Genomic DNA, 26,849 nt, shown 5'->3' on the forward strand with positions numbered 1-26,849 from the left:
TGCAGTCCTTCAGGATAACGAATCTGGACAGAAGGCTTATAGTAACTTAGATGTTTAGAGGAAAACATCAGAAAAAGAAGACCACTGAAACTTATTTTTTAATGCAGAAATCAGAAGGAAGTACATATAGTCAGGAGGGATCTCAATATAATGGATACATACTGTAAAAAAAAAAGCAAATGGTATGAAATAGAAATTTAGCTTTACAGCTGGAAGCTTCTTTTAGTATTCTGTTGTGTATGTGGAAATCCTCCTCTCCCCCTCTATTTTTGGTGAAGTTAGTAATTTGAAAAAAATTAAAATTACCCTAAATCTTGGAGCCTGACAAAGTGCTTGTGACATGCAGACATGCAGTTTTTCCTCCTATGGGGGGAAATTAAAATAGGTTCACCAACCACCTCCATACTTTACGTACTGCCTCTATTATAGAATTTGCAATTTTCCCCAGGAAAGCAATTATCTTCTTCAAAAAGTCAAGCAATTTTTCCCACCAACTCTTGATCCTTTCCAGCATTGACTCCCAGATAGACAAGGCCTTTTCCAGAATTGTATCTCCAGTTATTGGCTCATCAAAAGAACTGTCAAAATTCTTCATTTCCTGCCTCAAATTCACCTCAGAGATGGGCTTCCCAGCATGGTCCTTCTGAGGGGAAGCATAGAAAACTCAGGTTAATGGTCTCAGGGCTGAATTACATAGAAAAAGAGCATTGTCCCTCCCATGCCTGGCCTCCTCTCCTATCCTCAGGTCAGTTTTCTTCTTTAACCTCCTTTTCCTTGACCCTTCCCCCAAGTCCTCTATCAGACAGGCAATTTTCATCATATACACCTGACTGGGGATAGGTTACAGAGATCAGAGGGCAAGAGGACAGTAGAGTCCAGGGCAAGTGACAAAGGGAGAGTGAATAACAGAGGCTTTGGTGGGTAAAAGGCTAGAGTAGGAAAGGGACATGGCAGTGATGCTGGGGCAGGGAGAGAAGACAGACACAAGTACTAGAGAGATTGGGACCCACCTCATTTTGTTTCTGAATGTCAGCATCAACAGTATCCAACAAAAGGTCCCTGATGTCCTCCTACAGAAGAGGTGGAGAACATCAGGTAAGGGGCAGGCAGGCTCAGTAAGTCCCATCCCACCCGTGTTGGAAAGAAAGCAAACCCCCAGGGTGCATGAGGAAGCAGAGTAGGGTGAAGGGAGAGAGCAAGGTCATTGAACAGAATCCAGAAGCCCTAAATCTCAGTTGCCCTTAATGTCAGTGAGGAGGCCTGAATGGTCCCTGGATGAAAGTGGGGACAGTATAACAGGGGTTCTGGCTGTGCAAGCACCATTGCTGGTGGGCAGAGCAAGCTCTGCCTGCTCTCAGCTCATAGGGAAGAGGCTGGCAAAACTACATCCAGGAAAGGCATGAGATTATAATGGAAGGGCCAGGTGAGATGCCATAACTGTGCTGAAGAGTCGAATTCAGCCTGGCAAGGAATGGAGCTGACTGAGAAGGGGGCAACTCATCCATTAGCTCTGCCACATTCAAAAGTAGAAGAGGTGAGTGGATAGTTGTAGCAGCTCCTTGAATTCTGAGATGAGTCTTCCCCCCTCTCTCCCACTAACAGATTGTGTATTTAGGGGAGAGTGTGTCCCCTAAGGTGAGCAGATAGGCTAGTCCTTTCATTCTTGTTATGTCTTCTCAGCAAATATTCTTTTAAAAAAGCTAATTAGTTTTAATTAGTTCAGTGATACCGGGGGGCTAATCAATGATATAAGGAAGATATTAACCTTAACTAGTTATTGTTACTGGTGAGAACACAAGAACAGGGGATGCATTCAGTGGCCTTAGAAAGATATGTGCAACTGCTGAGAGGTTCTCCTAGAATCCTGAAGGGGATCAGTACCCTCCTTTTGGGATCCTGACCACTGATGTGTAAATAGCTTGGGAGAGTAAGTCCAGAGCCTCAGAAAAACAGGGTAGGACATGAAAAAATAGAGGGGGAAAGAAATGAGTTTGGAAATCTCAGCTTACCTCATATTGGGAAGCGGATTTTTTAAGATTATTCACAGCTGTTGAATCATCCTGTTTGGAGAAAAAATTCATTGATTCTTCCCTTCTCCAGCTTCTTCACATCTTTCCTTTCAGAAGTCCCTCCCTCATCCCTACCTAATAACATGAAGGTGCCATCCAGGACACAGAATTTCTGCTCCTTCCTCTAATTCAGTGGAATGGCTTAGGGACAATCACTCCATTCAGAGTTTTAATTTTCCATCTATAAAGATGGAGATAATAATTACAGCTGTTAGGAAGCACTAATGAGATCAGGAATGTGGAATTGCTCTGAAAAGTCTCATGCCATTTACAAAATAATAATATTATTGCTACTGCTGCTGCTGTAGTCATGCCAGGTAGCACCTTTACCCCAAATCCCAACCATCCCAATACCTCTAGGGAAGTCAAAGGAATACACATGTCTGACCATGGGCCCAGGGCTCAGTGCTAGAAATTGAAACCTACCTCATTTCTCATCTTTTCAAGCTCTTTTAGAAAACTGTCTGTTTTCTTATTCTGTGAAAAGAAAAGCAAGGCCAGCAGTTGGGGGTGGCGTGGGGTACAGGTAGATCCTGGAGCTCCTCTGCAGCAAACATCCAAACTCTCCCTACCCACCTGGGAAACTTGAGAGTAAGGGAAGGGGCCAGTGGGGGAGGGAGAAATACGATCCTGCCTAGAGCCTGTAATATATTGGCTTTGCCACATTAGGTAAGTTTCCTTTGCCCTATCGTTCCTATTTCTCCAACTACAAACTGAGATGGTGGAAGGTGATGATGCCTCCTTCTCCCTCTCAATCAGGGATTCTGTGATAATGCCAGATGATCTCTAAGGTATTCTCCACCTGTGAGGTGCCATGGTTATTTATTCTGATTTAAGAAGTGAAGTTCTATAAGGGGATATGTTTGTTTGCCTTACCATAAGATTCCTTAAGTCTTCTATTGATGAGATACGGATCTGTGGAAGAAAGAGTCTGATTAAGTCCCCTTCCCAGTCTCTCTCCCTAGTAAAACAGAGTGAAAGTGACATTGCTTCCCTTTCCAACTCTCCCTGCACCCCCAATCCCAGAACATGCTCATAGTTGCCCTCTTATTCCACATGTGGAAGTTGGGGTGGGGAAGCCACCTGTGACATCTTAGAGGATAAGCCTGTTGGGGCCTAAAGCAGGTCCCACAAAGGGTCCTTATGGTCTCCCCCCACCCCAAATCGTGAATGGCCACACTTACAGTGCTGCAAGAGGGGAGAAGATCCCCTACAATAATCCTTTCTAATAATAGTCACCGACACTTATCTAGTGATTTCTTGTGTCACACACATATTCTCGAATGAGATCGTATATTAAACACTTGTCAACCATACACATGTCACTTCAGCTTACTATTCTTTTATCCACCATTCATCAAGTACCTCCTCTCTTCTTTAGTCCCCAGTCCCACTTTTCCTCTCAGAACCCCAAAAGCAGGGGCCAGGATGACTGATGGTTTGGGGGAGGGAGAGAGGGTGTGAGCCCAGTGGGATATACAGCAGCCCCTTCTCAAAGCCATGAGGTTACCAGAGATGATCCCTCCCTCCTGCCCCCACTCTAGCTGAGTCCCTGGGCTTACCTTGGAGTAGCACATGATGGGACTGAGAATAGGGTTCTGAGATGTGTGAGGAAAAACACAGGGTGTGTGGGAAGATGAGACTGATCTGGGGGATAAGGAGAGGGGTTACTCTTGATTTCTCTTAAGGTTGATGTCACCCCTGGAAGAAAAAACTCAGACACAGTTTCCAGTGAACAGATTTTTGACTTGCAAAGCAGGGGAAATGGACACAAAAAAATAGTTCTGAATACAACTCCATTAGATTTTTGTAAAAGTCTTCTTTTATACATGAAAACAACAAGTCCAAAGGAAATGCTTCCTCTATTCTGGCTGTCTACACTAACCACAAGAAAACAAACTTACAGTATAATAATTATTCACTTATTATAAATGACATATGTGTTCATCCTTTGTTGCTGAAGAAGACCATGCCATCAGAGACATGATGACATGACTTGCACTTGACTGTTTTTGAGTGAGGGAGGGCTGTGCAGGTCACCAGCCTTACTTTTCCTCCAGAGCCATCTGAATCCAGTGACCAGCTATTCATCAGGATGACTGGAGATGACCCAGGATGAAGCAATTGGGGTTAAGTGACTTGCCCAAGGTCACACAGCTAGTAAGTGTCAAGTGTCTGAGGTGAGATTTGAACTCAGGTCCTCCTGACTCCTGTCCTGGTGCTCTATCTGGTGCTCTATCTGCTGCACCACCTAGCTGCCTCTTATAAATGATTATGTTTCAGCCAATTAACTGAAGCAAAGTAATGTCTGTTAGAAGAGGATGAATAAAAGGCACAGCTTGATTTTTGTCATAGGTTGCACTTACATACATTGTAAGCTACAGCAGCCCTGCAATTCCTTGAAGCCAAGACACACTTACTGAGATCCAGTTTTTGAAATTCTATTTCATGCCCATCCCCAGATTTCTTCTGGGAAATGGGACTTCACCAGACTTGGGAGCATTATCCAGTCCTCACCATCCTCCCCTACCTTAGCCCACACCACCCCTCAGCTTCTTATTCCTCCCTCCTCCCCTGACAACTTCCAGGCTGATTTCTCTGCAGAGCCCCCTTTCTGCCTCTCTGGGGCATCTTTTTCTCTTCCTTCCTCTTTAACCATCACCTCTAGCAATCCCCTAGCCCACTCTCTAGGAATTTCCTCAGTCTCTCCTCTCACCTCTTCCAGCTGTGGGCTTCTGGATCGTTCTGAGAGAAAAGTGAGAGGGAGAGTAGGTAAGACACTTGGGTATAAAACAGGAAAGGGAGGGGAAAGTGGGTGGGACTTTAAACCTCACGTTGTGATTTGCCGCAGGGCAGAATTCTGGGCTTGGAGGCAGGAAGACCTGAGTTCACAGCTGGCCTCAAATATGTGACCCTGGGCAAGTTATTTAACTTCTGTTTGCCTCACTTTCTTCAGTAACTGCATGTACCCCCACGTTGTAGTGGGGATCCAATGAGATCACATTTGTTAAGTGCCTAATACATGGTAGATACTATTTAAATGCTAATTTAATGTTCTTACCATCATTACTATCTCCACGTCTATCTACAGTTTTTAACTAATGACTGCATATCATGTACTGCCCTCTACTGGAGAGCCTGAGTCCATCTGTAGCAATTTAATCTTATTTCCATTTAGACAATCATATATACAAATAGGCTTGGGGGTGGGATAAGCAATTCTTACAAGTCATATGACTTCTTCTCAACTAGGAGAAATTGAAAGTACTGAAGTTCAGCCCTCCTATTTGGAATTTTCTTGGCAAAGATACTGGAGTGGCTTGCCATTTCCTACTGCGGTTATTTTACAGATGAGAAAACTGAGGCTAACTGGGTCACTCAGCTAGTAAGTGTCTGAGGTCAGATTTGAACTCAGGAAAATAAGTCTGCCTGACTCCAAAGCCAGCACTCTATCCATTGTACCACCTAGTTCTCCCATCCTGTCTTTCTCCAGAAGAAGAAAACAAGGCTAAGAAAGAGAAATGACTTGTTCAGAATCACATAATAGTGTTGGTATGTTCAAAGAGATCTTCTTTTGGTTCTCATTCTGATCGATGAAGGAAACTCAGGAAAAGAAATTAAAAGGATTTTCTTCAACACACCAAGGCAGAAGGTCAGTTGGGAGCTGCCAATGGCCCTCTCCCTCCCTTTCAAATTCCCATGCTGCTTTTCATAGACAAGTAAGCAACTTCCAGAAAAAGGAAAAAGCATTTGGATTGATAGGGTACTATGGGAAGATGGGATAGTGCTGTCTCCGCACCTCAGCTCCTCTCTCCTTGCTACATCCCAGGGAGATAGGATTAGTGCCCATGTACACCCCCATTTCATGCAGGCTCCCAGCCTCCTACCCAGAGTCATGAGTTGGAGAAGGTAATGGAAAACCATCCCAGTACCTCTACCAAGAAAACCCCAAATGGGGTCATGAAAAATCAGACACAACTGAATTGACCGAGAAACAAGAAGGTCACAATGTCCCCAGGTGGATGAGCAGGGATGACTCCTATACAGTATAGCCCTGCTTGACTGAGCAGGGATATGGAATGAATATGAGAGAGTATCACATCCAAAAAAACCCGATGTATCTCCAGTCGACCAGATATAACTCCAGTAAAGGAGGTTTTATCATCTCTCTTCACATGTAGTTGTATTATGGAATGTTTTAGGCAATGTATTGTTCTCCATAGGAAGAAAATGCTTAGTTCTACATCCTGTGGAAAAAATTCCATCCTCTCTACCTGGGAGACAATTATTTATCCAAGTCTAATTGCCTCTGAACTGGGCCAAATAATAACTACAAATCACATGACTTTCTTCTCAATAGCAAGGAAATGAAAGGTTATGTCAAGTTCAGCTACTCAGTCTCCTCCTTCCCCCAGCCAGAGCACTGGAGCAGAAAGTATTTGGTACCCTAACCAAAGGTTTAGTAACTGTATCCGAAGAGAAAAGGTACTTATACCTTCTCCATAGACCTCCCCTCCCGACCTGAATTATGCATGAGCATCTCATCCTTTCCCTCTCATGTTTGAGCCAATGCCAACATTGTCTCACTGCTCCAGCTTGCAAGCCTCTTCTCAGGCAATAAATTCAGTTATAATCTTTGTAAACTGTGATCAGCCTTGGCCTTGTTCCAGGTCCCCCTTTTGGACCTGGGGTTTCTTCTGCTTGAGCGGTATACAGGGGTTTTTATTTTAACACTCCCAGTGGAAGAGCTCCTTCACTCTGTATTGTTGGGCAGATATTCTCCTATGTGTTCCTTGTTTAGTTTCTGTTTTGCTACTGATTGGGATAAATGGGTTTTCTTGGCTATGTGCTATGTATGTTCATTGTGGTATTTGGTGAGAGAGGGGTCAAGTTTTGGATATAATAAAGTTTGGGATATTGGTTCCTCCCAATGATGAACAGTGATCAAAAGTTAGCTTGAACCTGAAAATTTCATCTTTTAGATTAATAATATTTAAAGGAGCAGATTAATATAATTCTATTCTAGTAATTCCTCTCTTTGAGGACAGTGGAGTGGCCAAGGGGTCTCTGGTCCTAACTTTCTGCTTCCCTTTGTGGCAAGAATTAAAGTCTCCTTTGACAAAGGGTTGAAGAAGAGCCTAGAGATGTCTCTTCTACCATCCTTCAAACCATACAAAATCACTCCCAAGCTACAGGTCGAGGACAGCCCTCACGATATGGGGCACATCTCTATAATGATCTTGATACATTAGCCAGGGATGGTGAAAACAGATTAAGAAACTATGGACCAATATCTTTAATAAATGTTTAGCAAAACCTTTAAGTAAAATATTAGCAAAGAATCTCTAATGGAGATTATATATACTATGACCAGATTAGATTTACACAAATATTCCATAATACATGAGAGACATTATGCTCTCCCTCCTTGTACCATAGCTCAGTGTCTGAGGAAGGGAAGAGGATTAGTCTTTTGGAAGTTGTTAAGACCCAGGCTTTTGATACTCCCAAGAGAAGAGGACCACTCACAGGCTGTGTTTGTCCTTCATTTTCAAAGAGGACCATGACATCAAGGAGATTATGACATGACTTGCAGTTGACTTTGATTTGAGTGAGGGAAGGCTATGCAAGGTCACCAGCTTCACTTTGTCCTCCAGAACCATCTAGGTCCAGTGACCAGATATTCATCAGGCTGACTGGAGATGGCCCAGGATGCAGTGGGAGACCCTGGCCCTTTTAGGACAAACAAAGGACAAACACAGTCTGTGAATAAGTAGCCTCCTCTCATCCCCTCTCCTGTCCTCTCCTCTCCTCCCCTCCCTTCTCAGTTACAGTTTCTCTTTAGCCCAGGAACCCTGAGGGTCTTCCCATACCAGTTTTTGTTTTTGCTTTTGATAAAAGGGGCCATAACTTGAATAACTACTTAAAGAGGACTGTTCACTGAATGGGACTTGTGCAGCCCTCCTTCATTCAAATCAAAGTCAACTGCAAGTCATGTCATCATCTCCCTGATGTCATGGTCCTCCTTGAGAATGAAGGACAAACACAAGCCTCCATTTTAGGAGATATGGACATGGTCAGACAAGCCCCTTTGGAAGTCATTCCATGTTAGGTGATCTTGGCATGCTTCAAAGACAAGCTTCATTAACATCTGCATAAAAGAAGCCTTCTAGGAAAATCTAATTTAGTTGTATTCAGATATATGTTTATGTGTCCATCTCCTCTGCTTTGCAAGTTGAAAAATCTGTTAGGGAGGAGCCAAGATGGCAGAGTAGAAAGACACACGTATGCTAGCTCCGAACCCACAGCCCATAAAATATCTGTAAAGAAGACCTCCCAACAAATTCTGGAGCAGCAGAAGCCAGAGAACAAGGGAGTGGACAAGATTTCTGTTCCAGAGAGCCCTGAAAACAGACACCAAATGTCCGTGGCACCCCCGGACCTGGAGCAGAGCCCAGCCCTGCCTTGGCTACATGGCACCGAGAGGAGCAGATCCAAGCAGGCTTCAGGGATAGAATCTCCAGCTGCCGCGCATGTCCCTCCACCCACTGGTGTCAGGGGTCAGTGGGTGACCGACAGGGGAGTGGGGTGTCCCCGTTGCTCTGGCCCCCTCGGGAGGCAGCAGCGGGGGAGGCAGGGGACAAGGGCTCCCCAAGCAGGCAGGAGACCAGATCCATTGTTGAAGGTCTCTGCATAAACCCCCTGAGGGAACTGAGTCCCATGAAGCAGCCCTGCCCTGACTTGAGCACCTGAACTTAATCTCACACTGGATCGCAGCCCAGCCCCCACCCAAAGCCCTGAGGCTGGGAAGCAGCATTTGAATCTCAGACACCAAGTGCTGGCTGGGCAGATCTGGAGACGTGGTAGGTGTGGAAAGAAAACTCAGAAGTCAAGTCACTGGCTGGGAAAATGCCCAGAAAAGGGAAAAAAAATAAGACTATAGAAGGTTACTCTCTTGGTGAACAGACATTTCCTCCCTTCCTTTCTGATGAGGAAGAACAATGCTTACCATCAGGGAAAGACACAGAAGTCAAGGCTTCTGTATCCCACACATCCAAAGTAAATATACCATGGGCTCAGGCCATGGAAGACCTCAAAAAGGATTTTGAAAATCCAGTTAGAGAGGTGGAGGAAAAACTGGGAAGAGAAATGAGAGAGATGGAAGAAAAGCATGAAAAGCAGGTCCACACCTTGCTAAAGGAGACCCAGAGAAATGCTGAAGAAAATAACACCTCGAAAAATAGGCTAACTCCATTGGCAAAAGAGGTTCAAAAAGCCAATGAGGAGAAGAATGCTTTCAAAAGCAGAATTAGCAAAATGGAAACGGAGGTTCAAAAGCTCACTGAAGAAAATAGTTCTTTCAAAATTAGAATGGAACAGATGGAGGCTAATGACTTTATGAGAAACCAAGAAATCACAAAACAAAACCAAAAGAATGAAAAAATGGAAGGGAATGTGAAATATCTCACTGGAAAAACAACTGACCTGGAAAATAGATCCAGGAGAGACAATTTAAAAATTATGGGCCTACCTGAAAGCCATGATCAAAAAAAAAGCCTAGACATCATCTTTCATGAAATTATCAAGGAAAACTGCCCTGAGATTCTAGAACCAGAGCGCAAAATAAGTCTTCAAGAAATCCACAGAACACCACCTGAAAGAGATCCAAAAAGAGAAACTCCTAGGAACATTGTGGCCAAATTCCAGAGTTCCCTGGTCAAGGAGAAAATATTGCAAGCAGCTAGAAAGAAACAATTGAAATATTGTGGAAATACAATCAGGATAACACAAGATCTAGCACCTTCTACATTAAGGGATCAAAGGGCATGGAATAGGATATTCCAGAAGTCAAAGGAACTAGGACTAAAACCAAGAATCACCTACCCAGCAAAACTGAGTATAATGCTTCAGGGGGGAAAAAAAATGGTCTTTCAATGAAATTGGGGACTTTCAAGCATTCTTGATGAAAAGACCAGAGCTGAAAAGAAAATTTGACTTTGAAACACAAGAATGAAGAGAAGCATGAAAAGGTAAACAGCAAAAAGAAGGCATAAGGGACTTACTAAAGTTGAACTGTTTACATTCCTACATGGAAAGAAAATATTTGTAACTCTTGAAACTTTTCAGGATTTGGGTAGTTGGTGGGATTACACACACACACACACACACACACACACACACACACATACACAGAGAGCACAGAGTGAATTGAATAGGATGGGATCATATCTTAAAAAAATGAAATCAAGCAGTGAGACAGAAATATATTGGGAAGAGAAAGGGAGAACTGGAATGGGGCAAATTATCTCTCATAAAAGAGGCAAGCAAAAGACTTTTCAGTGGAGGGAAAAAGAAGGCAGGTGAGAGAAAAACATGAAGTTTACTCTCATCACATTCCACTAATGGAAGGAATAAAATGCACACTCATTTTGGTATGAAAACCTATCTTACAATACAGGAAAGTGGGGGAAAAGGGGACAAGCAGGGTGGGGGGGATGATGGAAGGGAGGGCAATGGGAGGAGGGAGCAATTTGAAGTCAACACTCTTGGGGAGGGACAAGATCAAAAGAGAGAATAGAAGCAATGGGGGGCAGGATAGGATGGAGGGAAATATAGTTAGTCTTGCAGAACACAACTATTATGGAAGTCATTTGCAAAACTACACAGATATGGCCTATATTGAATTGCTTGCCTTCCAAAGGGAATGGGGAGGGAGGGAGGGATGAAGAGAAGTTGGAACTCAAAGTATTAGGAACAACTGTCGAGTACTGTTCTTGCTACTAGGAAAGAAGAAATACAGGTAATGGGGTATAGAAAGTTATCTGGCCCTACAGGACAGAAGAGAAGATGGGGACAAGGGAAGGGAGGGATCACAAAAGAGAGGGCAGATTGGTGATAGGGGCAATTAGAATGCTCGGTGTTTTAGGGTGGGGGGAGGGGAAAAATGGGGAGAAAAATTTAGGACCCCAAATTTTGTGAAAATGAATGTTAAAAGTTAAATAAATTAATAAAAAAAAAAATCTGTTAACTAGAAGCCTATTTCTCCCAGTTTTCCCTTTCAGGGTGCATAATATACGTAAGAGAGATCAAGAGAAACCCCTCTCCATATTCCCCAAATCAGTCTCTTCTTCCCACAGACCCTACATTTTCCCTCACACATCTCAGTCCCTTATACTCAGGTCTACCATGTTGCCATTCAAAGGCAAGCCAGGGGACCCAACTAGGGTGGGCAAGGCTAAAAGTGAGGGCAGGAGGGAAGGATCATCTCTAGAATCCCCATAGCTGTGAGAAGGAGCTGCTGTATATCCCATTGGCCTTAAACCCCACCCACAAAGCATCAGTCATCCCTGCCCCTGCCCCATCATTTGGGCTCTGAGAGGAAAGATCAAATTGGAAACCAAAGGAGAAAGGAGATACTTCATGCATATTTATTGAATAAAATAAATGGTAATCATAACTGACAATGTTTTTTGTTTTTCACATGCATAGTGTGATTCAAGATAGTGTCTGTGAAATAAGAAACCATTAGAAAAGTATCAGTTAGTATTGTTGTTGCAAAACACTAAAAATTATTATAACAGGGGGCCATCTCTCTTGAATCATCATAAGAGTTACCATTTGTGGTTCTGGGTCAGGACCCTTTAGAGGAGCCTATTTGGGGCCATGTGTGTTCTTACCTCAGAGTACAAGCCTCTTTGGAATGAATGACATGCATTTGGATGCAAGACCCCCATCCCCACCCCACCTTCCATGTGTGGACCCTGAAGTCAACTTCAAGCATACTGCTAGAGTGGGATGGGGGGTAGTTCATGGTAGCTGGGAAGGGAGGCTATGCATCATCATGAATCTGTGAGGAATGAATATTTCTCTCTTATATTTAATAACTAATTATTAACTTAGGACTAAGGTTTTCCCTTTTTCTACTTTTTCATCCAGAAATCAATCAGTGTGAGAAATCTGTCTAACATACACAGCCAGGATGATTAAGATCTAAACAGACAGTAATAGAAATTCTAAGTCTGGACTAATGGCTGCATCTGTGCTCATTGTGTTTGCTCAAACATGTAAGGGGAATCTCGATTTTCCCTTATGTCAGACAGGTGATATGACAATTGATAAGTCTCTTTGACCAAGATTTGGGTGAGACATACCCCAAGACCCTCATTGTAATATAGCCCACCCTGTCTTGGTAATATTAATTTTCTTATTGATTGTTGACCAGTCAAAGTTGATTGCCACTCTCAAGAATATCTACTTTTCCAAGAACATATAGACTGTGAGCCCACTAACATGAGGGGTCTTTGGTCTAAAGTTCTTATTATTAATAAAATGATGAAATTTCATAAAGATTATGTCTCTCAAACCTTTTCAAATGCCACAAGTCCTTCGGGATTGTCTTGGATCGTTGTATTGCTGAGGTAGCTGTGTCATTCACAGTTCTTCATCATACAGTATTTCTGTTACTGTGTACAATGTTCTCCTGGTTCTGCCCACTTCACTTTGCATCAGTTCATATAAGTCTTTTCAGGTTTTTCTGAAATCATCCTGTTTGTCATTTCTCATAGCACAATAATATTCCATCACAATCACATGCCACAGCTTGTTTAGCCATTCCCCAATTGATAGGCATCCCCTCAATTTCCATTTATTTGCCACCACAAAAAGAGCGGCTATTTCGGTATGAATAGGTCCTTTTCCTGTTTAGAATACCCTTTGGGACATAGACCTAGCAGTAGTATTGTTATGCATAGTTTTATAGCCCTTTGGGAATAGTTCTAAATTACTCTCCAGTACCCCATTGGATCAATTCACAACTCCACCAAGTGCATTAATGTTTCAGTTGTCCCATGTTCCCTCCAACATTTATCATATTCCTTTTCTGTCATATTAGCCAATTGGATAGGTGTGAGGTAATACCTCAAATTTGTTTTAATTTGCATTTCTCTAATCAATAGTGATTTAGAGCATTTTTTCATGCAACTATTGATATCTTTGATTTGCTTCCCTGAAAACTGCCTGTTCATATCCTTTGACCATTTATCAATTGGGGAATCACTTGTATTCTTAAAAATTTGAGTCAGTTCTCTATGTAGTTGAGAAATGAGGCCTTTATCAGAGATACTTGTTGCAAAATTTTTCCCAGTTTTATGTTTGCCTTTTAATTTTTGCTCTTCACATTTTCTTTGGTCTTAAATTTTTCCCTTAGCCATAGATCTCACAAATAAATTATTCTATGCTCTCTTAATTTGCTGATTCTTCCTAGAGTCCTCTTTAATAGGCTGATCCTTCACCTGCAGGATGGGCATGTACCTAAGAGGCAGTGTGGCTTCAGAAAGGGATAAGGAACAATCCATGTGGTGTTTGCTGCCCTGACAACTCCAGGAGAAATGCCAGGAGCAGAACAGAGGTCTATACACAACGTTTGTGGATCTGACCAAGGCCTTTGACACTGTTAGTTATGAGGGCTTATGGAAAATTATGTCAAAATTTGGTTACCCAGAGAAGTTCATCAATATTGTACATCAGTTTCATGATGGCATGTTTGCCTGGGTTCTGGATAATAGACAAAGCTCTCATGCCTTCCCTGTCACCAATGGAGTGAAACAGGGCTGTGTGCTTGTTCCCATGCCTTTTAGCATGATGTTTTCAGCCATGTTGACAAATCCTTCCAATGAGGATGAACATGGCATCAAGGTCAACTACCATACTAATGGGACGTTCTTCAATTTGAAAAGGTTACAAGCTAAGACCAAAGTGGAGGGACTTTTGGTGTATGATTTTCTGTTTGCAGATGATTGTGCACTCAATGCAGCCTCTGAAGCTGAGATGCAACAAAGTATGGATAAATTCTTTGCTGCCTGTGCTAATTTTGGCCTAATAATTAACACCAAAAAAACAAAGGTGCTCCATCAGCCACCACCACACCATCCATATGTGGAACCATTGATTACAACAAACGGAGAAATTTTAAATGCTGTGGATAAGTTCACTTACCTTGGTAGTGTACTTTCCAGGGATGTACACATTGACAATGAGGTTGATGCACGCATTGCCAAAGCTAGCTCAGTGTTTGGGAGAGAAGAGGTATTAGACTGACTACCAAAGTGAAGGTCTACAGAGCCGTTGTGCTGACCTCATTGTTGTATGCTTGTGAAACATGGACAGCATACCAGAGCCATGCCAGGAAACTGAATCGCTTCCATTTGAACTGTCTTAGGAAGATTCTGAGGATCACTTGGCAGGATAAGGTACCAGACACTGAAGTTCTTGCTCAAGCTGCCAAGTATTCAAAGTATGCTTCAGAGAGTACAACTCCAATGGGTTGGACACGTTGTTCAAATGCAAAATGTATGCTTGACAGAAAGACTCTTTTATGGAGAACTTGCATGGGGCAGGCGAGCACATGGTGGTCAGAAGAAATGATACAAGGACACTCTCAAGGTCTTTCTCAAGAACTTTGGATTTGACTGTGCAACATGGGAGACACTGGCACTGGATCATTCAGCATGGTGTGCCCACATCAGAAAGGTGCTCTGCTCTTTGAACAAAGCAGAATTGAGACAGCACTAAGTAAATGCAAGATGTGCAAATCTGGGATATCCACCCTAAGTATTCACACGGGCTATCTGTGCCCAATTCCAAGCTCATATTCGTGTGATCAGCCATAGTGGGACACATTGAAATTTCACTTTACAATGGTGATGTCATTTTGGTCCTCCTGGAAGATGAAGGACAGCAACCAATGGTTTTGCTCTTTATGTGTAAATCATGTACCCATTTTGATTTTGGTATAGGATATGAGATGTTGTTCTATACCTAATATACTATTTTCCAGTTTTTGCAGCAGATTTTGTCAAATAATGAGTTTTTGTTCCAAAAGCTTAGATCTTTGGGTTTATCAGATTCTAGATTACTATGGTCATTTACTATTATCTAATGTGTATGTAATCTATTCCAATGATCCAACACTTTATTTCTTATGCAGCACCAAATTATTTTGATAGTTACCACTTTACTACATAGTTTAAGATCTGGTATGACTCCAGATAAGCTTCCTTCATTTTTTTTCATTGATTCTTTTGATTGCCTTGACCTTTTGCTCTTCCAGATGAATTTTATTATTATTTTTTATAGCACAATGAAATAATTTTTTAATAATTTGATTGGTATGGCACTGAACAGATCAATTTAGGTGGAATTGTCGCTTTCATTACATGGGTATTTTTCCAAATACTTAGATATGACTTTATTTGTGTGAAAAGTGTTTTGCCATCATATATTTCCTGGGTTTGTCTTGGCAGGTAGCCTCCCAAGGAATTTATATTTCCTACAGTGATTTTAAATGCAATTTCTCTTTTGATCTCTTGCTGTTGGACTTTGTTGGTAGTGGACAGAAATGCTGATGATTTTTGTATCCAGAAATTTTGTTAAATTCTTAATTATTTCAAGCAGATTTTTATTTGATTTTCTAGGATTCTCCAACTATACCATCCTATATCTGCAAACTGATAGTTATGTTTCCTCATTGCCTATTCTAAATTCCTTCAATTTATTTTTCTCTTTATTGCTATAGCTACCATTTCTAATACAATATTGAATGATAGAGATGATAATGGGCATCCTTACTTCACCCCTAATTGTACTGGGAAAGCTGCTAGATTATCCCCATTACTAATAATGCTTACTGTTGTTTTTAGATACACATTACTTATCATTTTAAGCTAAGTTCTATTTATTCCCCTGCTCTCTCGTGTTTTTAATAAGGTGGGTGCTGTATTTTGTCAAAGGCTTTTTCTGCATCTGTTGAAATAATCATACGATTTCTGCTGGTTTTATTATTCCTATGGGTCAATTATGTATTTGGCCAATGTAATATTACTATGGTCAGTTATGCAGATAGTTTTCCTAATAATAAAATGGTTCTGCATTTCTGGTATAAATTCCGCCTGATCATAGGGTGTGGTGCTTATGATATATTACAGTAATCTCCTTGCTCATGTTTTATTTAAAATCTTTGCATCAATATTCATTAGGCAAATTGGTCTATAATTTTCTCTGTTTTAGGTATCAGCATGGAAATATCTAATGTCACCTACTTGATCCCCTCTTCTGGTGCATTCTCATCAGTAACAATGTCCAATTATGGTTAATATCTTCCTTACTATTGATTACTTCCAATGATTAGCATCCCAGAATCATTTAACTAATCAAAATCAATTAGCTTTTACAAAAGGACATTTATTGAGAAGATATAACAAAAATAGAAGTAGTAACATATCCCTCCACCCTAGGGGACACACTCTCCCCTAAATACATGGAGTCTGCTGGTCACAGTCATGGGGAAGGCTGGGCTCAGATTTAAAGTGGCTACTACAAATAATCACCCCACCACCTTCACTTCTAAATGGGGCAGAGCTAATGGATGAGATGCTCCATTCTCGGGCAGGTCCATTCTCTGCCAGCCTGGATTCTACTCCTCAGCACTTTTATGGCACCTCACCTGACCCTTCCATTATATATCATCATACCTTTCCTGAGTGTAGTCTTCCCAGCCTCTTCTTTGTGACCAGGCAGAGAACCCTATCTATACATGCTCTGGGGACAGGGCTTCCATTGATCAAGAACCCTGTTATACTGTCCCTAGTTCAGTCAATGAAATGATCACATTCTGGGATTTTACACAGAAAGTAGATGCAAGATAGTACACTGCAAACTACAAATGCTCCAGTTACAACTAGCTTAAGTCACTTCAAGAAAATCTTTTCATCTAGGGAGTATAGGTCTGAGGTGGTGTAACAATTCTCATGTTCTCTGGTCCTTGGTGAGGTTCTTTCCTCAGCAGGCCTAGGGTTGCCTCTCTCCTTAATGACCTGAAATGGAACCAATAGAATCTTTTATATAGAACATTAAAATCTCACAGGAATTGACAAATGGATCATTCTCAGAGGTGTAAAGGTGACCTATTTTTTCATTAATTTGCCTTGTTCTTCAACATTATGCAACAATGGGACAATGAAAGTATCCACCAATCACCTTACAATATGTATAGTTAACTGTCATAGATTCCATAATAATGAAACATATTACCAATTCAGTAACTCCTAAATTGTCTAAGCAAATGTTTTAAGCCTCGGCCTTAACAAATTACCTTGACCTCTCACATTTATATCTATTTAGTTCTTCAGATTTAAGTGCTGTAGATCACTTGTGCTACCACATATGATTCTGAATGACTTTGAATGAGTTGTACTTTTTTCTACATGAGTAACATTTGAAATTAATATATTATTATTTCACCTTTTACTTCAGTAAATGAATCATTTTAAAGTTATCCAGTTTGTACAAAATGAAGATTACGTGAAGAATCTCTACCAAAGTCTAGCTTGTCAAAAATGGCTTATGAATAGATGTGAATACTCAGGGAAGATTGGAAAGTCAGACTCCAAAGAGGTCAGGGAAGTATCACATTGGGAAAATTAAAGCTGACTTTTTTTTTCTTTCATCTTCTCGAAAAGGAAAAGTGAACCCTGGATAGTTTCTAAGTACACTGGACAAGACCAATACAAAAAAAATATTCTTTTAAATTGTGAACTATGAAAACAGTTCTTGTAAAAATCATATTTTACAATGTATTTTGGAGTTTGCCTGGGTGCAAGTTTCCTAATTATTCTAGTCTGTGGCTTGAGTTTATAGTGCTCTCAGTATTATGCATACCAATGTGTGTGTGTGTCTGTGTATGTGTGTGTGCATACACAGACACACACACACAGACACACACACACAAACCTGTAGCTTCTATTAGGTTTGGAGTTTAGATTTCATTGCGAAACGTTCTGAACTTGGCAATCAAATTCCAAATGTAAACTTTTCCTTTTCAACACTAAAGCAATAACTGTTCCTCACTCTCCAGAGAAAAACAAGAGGTCTGGGTACATTTATATACAAATCACTCAAAGTCTTTATTTTTAACAATCTTAGAAAACTGTATCCTCTCCCATTCCACCCCCTGCCAAAAAAAAAAGACAAAAACCCCACTGGATTACTTCTTAATCTGAAAATCTCTCCAAGCTCACACATACTGTGTTGGCCCCTTCCCACCAAAATACACACCAAAAACACAAACACACACACAATACACAAAAAACTATCACAAATAGTGAATAATGAGTAAATCCATTTGCCCAAGCAAATAACAAATAGAAATTGAATTCTACAAATTAGAACACACCAGAAAATACTGAAAAGTGCATGAGCTATGTAGATGGGAGCAAACTAAGGTCAATGTCAACTAATCTCACACAAGGGGAAATTTCCTAAAGTTTCTACATGGAAGATGGAAATCAGAGACATGGTGAGACACCAAGTTACTCTTTCAGGTCTGCAAAGGTTCTTCCCTTTCTCCTCGTTGGAGTTGGCTCCAAACAGAGTGTTGAACTATCTCTCTGTGTGTGTGTGTGTGTGTGTGTGTGTGTGTGTGTGTGTGTGTGTGTGTGGGTGTGTGTATGTGAACAATTACCCAGCTGCACTCCTTGCATTGGGACTCCACCATCACCACCATTCCAAGAAACCTCACACTAAACTCATCATACTGCAAGCTTAGATCAGTATTGGCACTCAAACCTCTTCAATACGTTTTCTCCAAGCCTCCATCTAGAGAGTGCTTAAACCAGCCAGCTATACCCTTGAACTGCGTACCTTCCCTCACACCCTTTTCAGCTTTCTTCTGTGAATTCTCTTTCTCCTTTGGACTGTTGGCTTCTTAAAGGCTTGGGCTATCTTCTCCTGGTTTGTGTCCCCACAGCTCAGCACAGTAGGTATTGCACAAATGTTTATTAGCTGAATGAATGAAAGAAGGACTGAAGAATGACTTTCCTCTCCAAAAAATTTAGTACTAATTATACCCCTCATACTTCGTAGGTGAATCATCCTTCCATCCACCAACCTCGTGAGTGTATTGCCCAATGCTCCAATCTAAAAGCCCTGGTTGCATCTGAAACTGGTTTGACCTCCTCGGGAAATTCAAACTGAGTGGCTGTGGCAATCTTTGTTATATTTTGTATCCTGATCATCTGAACGAAATTGATTTTTCCTGTTTGCTGATCAACCAAAGGGAAAAAGGCCAAAGAGTAAGTTTTTAAGCTGAAAATTTCAATGTTTTCAAACGAATATGGCTGTATCTCTGATGTAGCATTCCAACCACTTGAGACTACAGAAGCAATAAGAAGGAAGGAAAAAATTCCTCATCTGTAGAAGTTGGCATTAGAAACAAAAGAAAAACTAACTTTGTATTTTAGGTATTATCTTTTTTCTTGCCATGTGAAATTTTAATAGTAATCTTTAAAGAGAAAAATGTCTAAACTTTAGCATAACAAGCATTCACTTTCCTTCTACATATGTGTGTATATGTATATATGTGTGTATATATGTATATGTGTGTATTTGTACATATATACACATATATATGGAGAGAGAGTTCCCTCCTTAACCCATTCCCAATGAGAGTGAGGTTTCAGCACTACCCACCCTCCCCTCACTAACTTTTTCTGTATCAATTTTTCTTTTTTTGCCTCATTTCTATGAGATAATTACTCCTTTTTTTCTCTCCCTACAGTATTTTTTAGAATCACCCATCATACTCAGCTCTGCCTAAGCCTTTCTTCCAAACTACACAAATAAAAATGATAGTCATAAAAGGACTGATCATATTTTCATATATAAAAAGTAAATGATTTGGCCATATTGTGTCCCTTATAATTGGTCTTTAATGTCTACCTTATATTTCTCCTGGATATGTCAAATTTTCCCTTAAGCTCTGGGGGTTTTGTCACAAATATCTGAAAGTCTTTGAATTTGTTAATTATCCGTTTGTTTTTTTCTATTCAGGATTATACTTAACTTTTCTGGATAAGTTACCCTTGGGTATAACCCCAGTTCTTTTGCACTATGAAATACAGTATTCCAAGACCTATGGTCCTTCAACATAGTAGATACTAGATCTCATGTTATCCTTTCTGTATCTCCATGATATTTAAATATTTTTTTCTTGTTGTTTCCAATATTTTCTCCTTAACCTGGGAGCTTTGAAATTTGACCATAATATTCCTGTAAGTTTTGTACCTGGGATTTCTTTCAGGTCATGATTGGTGAATTTTTTCTGTTTCTGCTTTGCCTTCTTGTTCTAGAGCTTCAAGGCAATTTTCCTTGATAATTTCTTGTAATGTATCAAGATTCTTTATTTAATCGTAATTTTCAAACAGTCCAATTATTCTTACATTATTTTTCCTCAGTCTGTTCTACAAATCAATTGTTTTTCTGATGAGATGTTTCACTTTCTCTTTTATGTTTTCATTCTTTTGATTTTGTTCTATTATTTCTTTGAGTCTTAGAATATCATTAGCTTCCTTTTACCCAGTTCTAGTTTTCAGAGAATTCTTTTCTTACTTAAATTTTTGTTTTTCTATTTCGAGTTGGTTGTCTTCTCATAATTTTCTTGGATAACTTTTTTTCCTAATTTTTCTTCTCTTTCTCTTATTTGATTTTTAAAGTCCTTTTTAAGTTCATCCAAGAAATCCTTTCATGCTTAGGACCATTTGACATTTCTCACTGAAAAAGGAGTGGCTTTTTTAGCTTTGTTATCATCCTCTGAAATATGAACCTAGATCTTCTCTATCCCTAGAGTAGCTTTCTATAGTTGGGTTCTTTCTCCTTTGCTTCTTCCTTTTTATTCTTTTTTTTTTTTTTTTTTTGGTCTTAATTTGTTTTTAGCAGCTTTTGATGTGATAAAGTTGTGCTCCTTAGGTATGGGGAATAATGCCCCAAGCCTCAGGCGCTTCTTACTGTCATTTTCTGAGGTCTGTCCCAGGACTTTCACCTGCTCTCCACTCCCACAGATGATTATACTCCCTGTGGTTCGGTCCCTCCTCGTGCCCGCAAACTACAACTGTCCTCTCTTCCCTGGAACTGAAACCAGGGACTCTGCTTTCCAGCAAGCTCCCACAACCAGCTGGGTCCCTGGCCCTCTGCACCTGCACTAAGCAGGTGTGTGCTAGTTCCTTCTCCCCACAGTAGCAGCCTAACCCAGGGCACATCTGGTCAGCACAGCTGTGCTTGGCGTCCCTCAACAGTGGAAGGTCCTTCAGTCTTCTCCTACTCAGCCCTCAGACCCCTTACTCTGTCTGTGAAAGTTTCTAAGGTGGAGGCTGCCTCTCTACCCAGCTGCCCCCAGGGCTAGGTGTTTGTTGATTCCACAGAGTTGGCCTGGAGGTGTTTGCACTTGGCTCTAGTGGAACCTCAGCTTCAGGTCTTTCCTGGGTCTTCTTTGATTGTCTGTAGAGAACTATGGCTTCACCCTGACTTTGATTTATTTCCGCTCCTCTGCATTCCCTCAGAGGCAGTGTTGTGTGTTTTTTTTGCTGTGGAAGAAATTTGGAGAGCTCAAAGTTTTCTAACTTACCTCTTCACTGCCCCCATCTTCCCAGAATCCTTTCCCTTTGATTCTTTATCTGGCTAATTTTCTAATATCTCCAAAACCGTTCCCTCAGTTTTTTGAGGCTGAACTTGTCATTTTAGTTCGTTAGACAGTTTGAATTGCCTGTGGAAATTTACTATCTCCTTTGCTTTAAAAAAAGAAAATAAAACCTTACAAAACCACAACTTCCTCCTTGCTGTGGCTTGTATTAACAGTGATCACTGAGTCTGCTGCTCTGAGGATAGAACCAACCAGCATTGCCAATGTGGCCACAAAGCTTGGATTTTGTGCAGTCCTTCAGGATAACGAATCTGGACAGATGGCTTATAGTAAATTAATGTTTAGAGGAAAACATCAGAAAAAGAAAACCACTGAAACTTATTTTTTAATGCAGAAATCAGAAGGAAGTACATATAGTCAGGAGGGATCTCAATATAATGGATACATACTGTAAAAAAAAACAAATGGTATGAAATAGAAATTTAGCTTTACAGCTGGAAGCTTCTTTTAGTATTCTGCTGTGTACATGGAAATCCTCTTCTCCCCCTCTATGGTGAAGTTAGTAATTTGAAAAAAATTAAAATTACCCTAAATCTAGGAGCCTGACAAAGTGCTTGTGACATGCAGACATGCAGTTTTTCCTCCTATGGGGGGAAATTAAAAGAGGTTCACCAACCACCTCCATACTTTACGTACTGCCTCTATTATAGAATTTACAATTTTCCCCAGGAAAGCAATTATCTTCTTCAAAAACTCAAGCAATTTTTCCCACCAACTCTTGATCCTTTCCAGCATTGACTCCCAGATAGACAAGGCCTTTTCCAGAATCGTATCTCCAGTTATTGGCTCATCAGAAGAACTGTCAAAATTCTTCATTTCCTGCCTCAAATTCACCTCAGAGATGGGCTTCCCAGCATGGTCCTTCCGAGGGGAAGCATAGAAAACTCAGGTTAATGGTCTCAGGACTGAATTACGTGGAAAAAGAGCATTGTCCCTCCCATGCCTGGCCTCCTCTCCTATCCTCAGGTCAGTTTTCTTCTTTAACCTCCTTTTCCTTGACCCTTCCCCCAAGTCCTCTGTCAGACAGGCAATTTTCATCATATACACCTGACTGGGGATAGGTAACAGAGATCAGAGGGCAAAAGGACAGTAGAGTCCAGGACAAGTGACAAAGGGAGAGTGAATAACAGAGGCTTTGGTGGGTAAAAGGCTAGAGTAGGAAAGGGGCATGGCAGTGATGCTGGGGCAGGGAGAGAAGACAGACACAAGTACTAGAGAGATTGGGACCCACCTCATTTTGTTTCTGAATGTCAGCATCAACAGTATCCAACAAAAGGTCCCTGATGTCCTCCTACAGAAGAGGTGGAGAACATCAGGTAAGGGGCAGGCAGGCTCAGTAAGTCCCATCCCACCCGTGTGGGAAAGAAAGCAAACCCCCAGGGTGCATGAGGAAGCAGAGTAGGGTGAAGGGAGAGAGCAAGGTCATTGAACAGAATCCAGAAGCCCTAAATCTCAGTTGCCCTTAATGTCAGTGAGGAGGCCTGAATGGTCCCTGGATGAAAGTGGGGACAGTATAACAGGGGTTCTGGCTGTGCAAGCACCATTCCTGGTGGGCAGAGCAAGCTCTGCCTGCTCTCAGCTCATAGGGAAGAGGCTGGCAAAACTACATCCAGGAAAGGCATGAGATTATAATGGAAGGGCCAGGTGAGATGCCATAACTGTGCTGAAGAGTCGAATTCAGCCTGGCAAGGAATGGAGCTGACTGAGAAGGGGGCAACTCATCCATTAGCTCTGCCACATTCAGAAGTAAAGGAGGTGGGTGGATAGTTGTAGCAGCTCCTTGAATTCTGAGGTGAGTCTTCCCCCCTCTCTCCCACTAACAGATTGTGTATTTAGGGGAGAGTGTGTCCCCTAAGGTGAGCAGATAGGCTAGTCCTTTCATTCTTGTTATGTCTTCTCAGCAAATATTCTTTTAAAAAAGCTAATTAGTTTTAATTAGTTCAGTGATACCGGGGGGCTAATCAATGATATAAGGAAGATATTAACCTTAACTAGTTATTGTTACTGGTGAGAACACAAGAACAGGGGATGCATTCAGTGGCCTTAGAAAGATATGTGCAACTGCTGAGAGGTTCTCCTAGAATCCTGAAGGGGATCAGTACCCTCCTTTTGGGATCCTGACCACTGATGTGTAAATAGCTTGGGAGAGTAAGTCCAGAGCCTCAGAAAAACAGGGTAGGACATGAAAAGATAGAGGGGGAAAGAAATGAGTTTGGAAATCTCAGCTTACCTCATATTGGGAAGCGGATTTTTTAAGATTATTCACAGCTGTTGAATCATCCTGTTTGGAGAAAAAATTCATTGATTCTTCCCTTCTCCAGCTTCTTCACATCTTTCCTTTTAGAAGTCCCTCCCTCATCCCTACCTAATAACATGAAGGTGCCATCCAGGACACAGAATTTCTGCTCCTTCCTCTAATTCAGTGGAATGGCTTAGGGAAAATCACTTCATTCAGAGTTTTAATTTTCCATCTATAAAGATGGAGATAATAATTACAGCTGTTAGGAAGCACTAATGAGATCAGGAATGTGGAATTGCTCTGAAAAGTCTCATGCCATTTACAAAATAATAATATTATTGCTACTGCTGTTGCTGTAGTCATGCCAGGTAGCACCTTTACCCCAAATCCCAACCATCCCAATACCTCTAGGGAAGTCAAAGGAATACACATGTCTGACCATGGGCCCAGGGCTCAGTGCTAGAAATTGAAACCTACCTCATTTCTCATCTTTTCAACCTCTTTTAGAAAACTGTCTGTTTTCTTATTCTGTGAAAAGAAAAGCAAGGCCAGCAGTTGGGGGTGGGGTGGGGTACAGGTAGATCCTGGAGCTCCTCTGCAGCAAACATCCTAACTCTCCCTACCCACCTGGGAAACTTGAGAGATAGTGGGAGAGGGAGAAATACGATCTTGCCTAGGCCCTGTAATATATTGGCTTTGCCACATTAGGTAAGTTTCCTTTGCCCTATCGTTCCTATTTCTCCAACTACAAACTGAGATGGTGGAAGGTGATGATGCCTCCTTCTCCCTCTCAATCAGGGATTCTGTGATAATGCCAGATGATCTCTAAGGTATTCTCCACCTGTGAGGTGCCATGGTTATTTATTCTGATTTAAGAAGTGAAGTTCTATAAGGGGATATGTTTGTTTGCCTTACCATAAGATTCCTTAAGTCTTCTATTGATGAGATACGGATCTGTGGAAGAAAGAGTCTGATTAAGTCCCCTTCCCAGTCTCTCTCCCTAGTAAAACAGAGTGAAAGTGACATTGCTTCCCTTTCCAACTCTCCCTGCACCCCCAATCCCAGAACATGCTCATAACTGCCCTCTTATTCCACATGTGGAAGTTGGGGTGGGGAAGCCACCTATGACATCTTAGAGTATGAGCCTGTTGGGGCCTAAAGCAGGTCCCACAAAGGGTCCTTATGGTCTCCCCCCACCCCAAATCGTGAATGGCCACACTTACAGTGCTGCAAGAGGGGAGAAGATCCCCTACAATAATCCTTTCTAATAATAGTCACTGACACTTATCTAGTGATTTCTTGTGTCACACACATATTCTCGAATGACATCGTATATTAAACACTTGTCAACCATACACATGTCACTTCAGCTTACTATTCTTTTATCCACCATTCATCAAGTACCTCCTCTCTTCTTTAGTCCCCAGTCCCACTTTTCCTCTCAGAACCCCAAAAGCAGGGGCCAGGATGACTGATGGTTTGGGGGAGGGAGAGAGGGTGTGAGCCCAGTGGGATATACAGCAGCCCCTTCTCACAGCCATGAGGTTCCCAGACATGATCCCTCCCTCCTGCCCCCACTCTAGCTGAGTCCCTGGGCTTACCTTGGAGTAGCACATGATGGGACTGAGAATAGGGTTCTGAGATGTGTGAGGAAAAACACAGGGTGTGTGGGAAGATGAGACTGATCTGGGGGATAAGGAGAGGGGTTACTCTTGATTTCTCTTAAGGTTGATGTGACCCCTGGAAGAAAAAACTCAGACACAGTTTCCAGTGAACAGATTTTTGACTTGTAAAGCAGGGGAGATGGACACAAAAAAATAGTTCTGAATACAACTCCATTAGATTTTTGTAAAAGGCTTCTTTTATACATGAAAACAACAAGTCCAAAGGAAATGCTTCCTCTATTCTGGCTGTCTACACTAACCACAAGAAAACAAACTTACAGTATAATAATTATTCACTTATTATAAATGACATATGTGTTCATCCTTTGTTGCTGAAGAAGACCATGCCATCAGAGACATGATGACATGACTTGCACTTGACTGTTTTTGAGTGAGGGAGGGCTGTGCAGGTCACCAGCCTTACTTTTCCTCCAGAGCCATCTGAATCCAGTGACCAGCTATTCATCAGGATGACTGGAGATGACCCAGGATGAAGCAATTGGGGTTAAGTGACTTGCCCAAGGTCACACAGCTAGTAAGTGTCAAGTGTCTGAGGTGAGATTTGAACTCAGGTCCTCCTGACTCCTGTACTGGTGCTCTATCTGCTGCACCACCTAGCTGCCTCTTATAAATGATTATGTTTCAGCCAATTAACTGAAGCAAAGTAATGTCTGTTAGAAGAGGATGAATAAAAGGCACAGCTTAATTTTTGTCATACGTTGCACTTACATACATTGCAAGCTACAGCAGCCCTGCGATTCCTTGAAGCCAAGACACACTTACTGAGATCCAGTTTTTGAAATTCTCTTTCATGCCGATCCCCAGATTTCTTCTGGGAAATGGGACTTCACCAGACTTGGGAGCATTATCCAGTCCTCACCATCCTCCCCTACCTTAGCCCACGCCACCCCTCAGCTTCTTATTCCTCCCTCCTCCCCTGACAACTTCCAGGCTGATTTCTCTGCAGAGCCCCCTTTCTGCCTCTCTGGGGCATCTTTTTCTCTTCCTTCCTCTTTAACCATCACCTCTAGGATTCCCCTAGCCCACTCTCTAGGAATTTCCCCAGTCTCTCCTCTCACCTCTTCCAGCTGTGGGCTTCTGGATCGTTCTGAGAGAAAAGTGAGAGGGGGGGGTAGATAAGACACTTGGGTATAAAACAGGAAAGGGAGGGGAAAGTGGGTGGGACTTTAAACCTCACGTTGTGATTTGCCGCAGGGCAGAATTCTGGGCTTGGAGACAGGAAGACCTGAGTTCACAGCTGGCCTCAAATATGTGACCCTGGGCAAGTTATTTAACTTCTGTTTGCCTCACTTTCTTCAGTAACTGCATGTACCCCCACGTTGTAGTGG

At 41.6% G+C, this 26,849-nt stretch overlaps 1 long non-coding RNA gene across 4 annotated transcripts in view; it reads left to right on the plus strand.

Moving 5' to 3' along the window:
• The window catches only part of LOC140520810 (uncharacterized), a 56,034-nt gene that overhangs the window by 3,215 nt on the left and 25,970 nt on the right, over positions 1 to 26,849 (plus strand). For 3 of the 4 annotated variants that reach the window (XR_011972655.1, XR_011972652.1, XR_011972651.1), the window contains exons 2-3: positions 18,987 to 19,195; positions 25,936 to 26,035. This is a non-coding gene — a long non-coding RNA (uncharacterized lncRNA). The remainder of the gene's footprint in view (positions 1 to 18,986; positions 19,196 to 25,935; positions 26,036 to 26,849) is intronic. The other variant, XR_011972654.1, reaches the window with a different exon arrangement.

Source organism: Notamacropus eugenii, chromosome 1 (assembly GCF_028372415.1).
Source record: "Notamacropus eugenii isolate mMacEug1 chromosome 1, mMacEug1.pri_v2, whole genome shotgun sequence".
NCBI classification, from domain to species: domain Eukaryota; kingdom Metazoa; phylum Chordata; class Mammalia; order Diprotodontia; family Macropodidae; genus Notamacropus; species Notamacropus eugenii.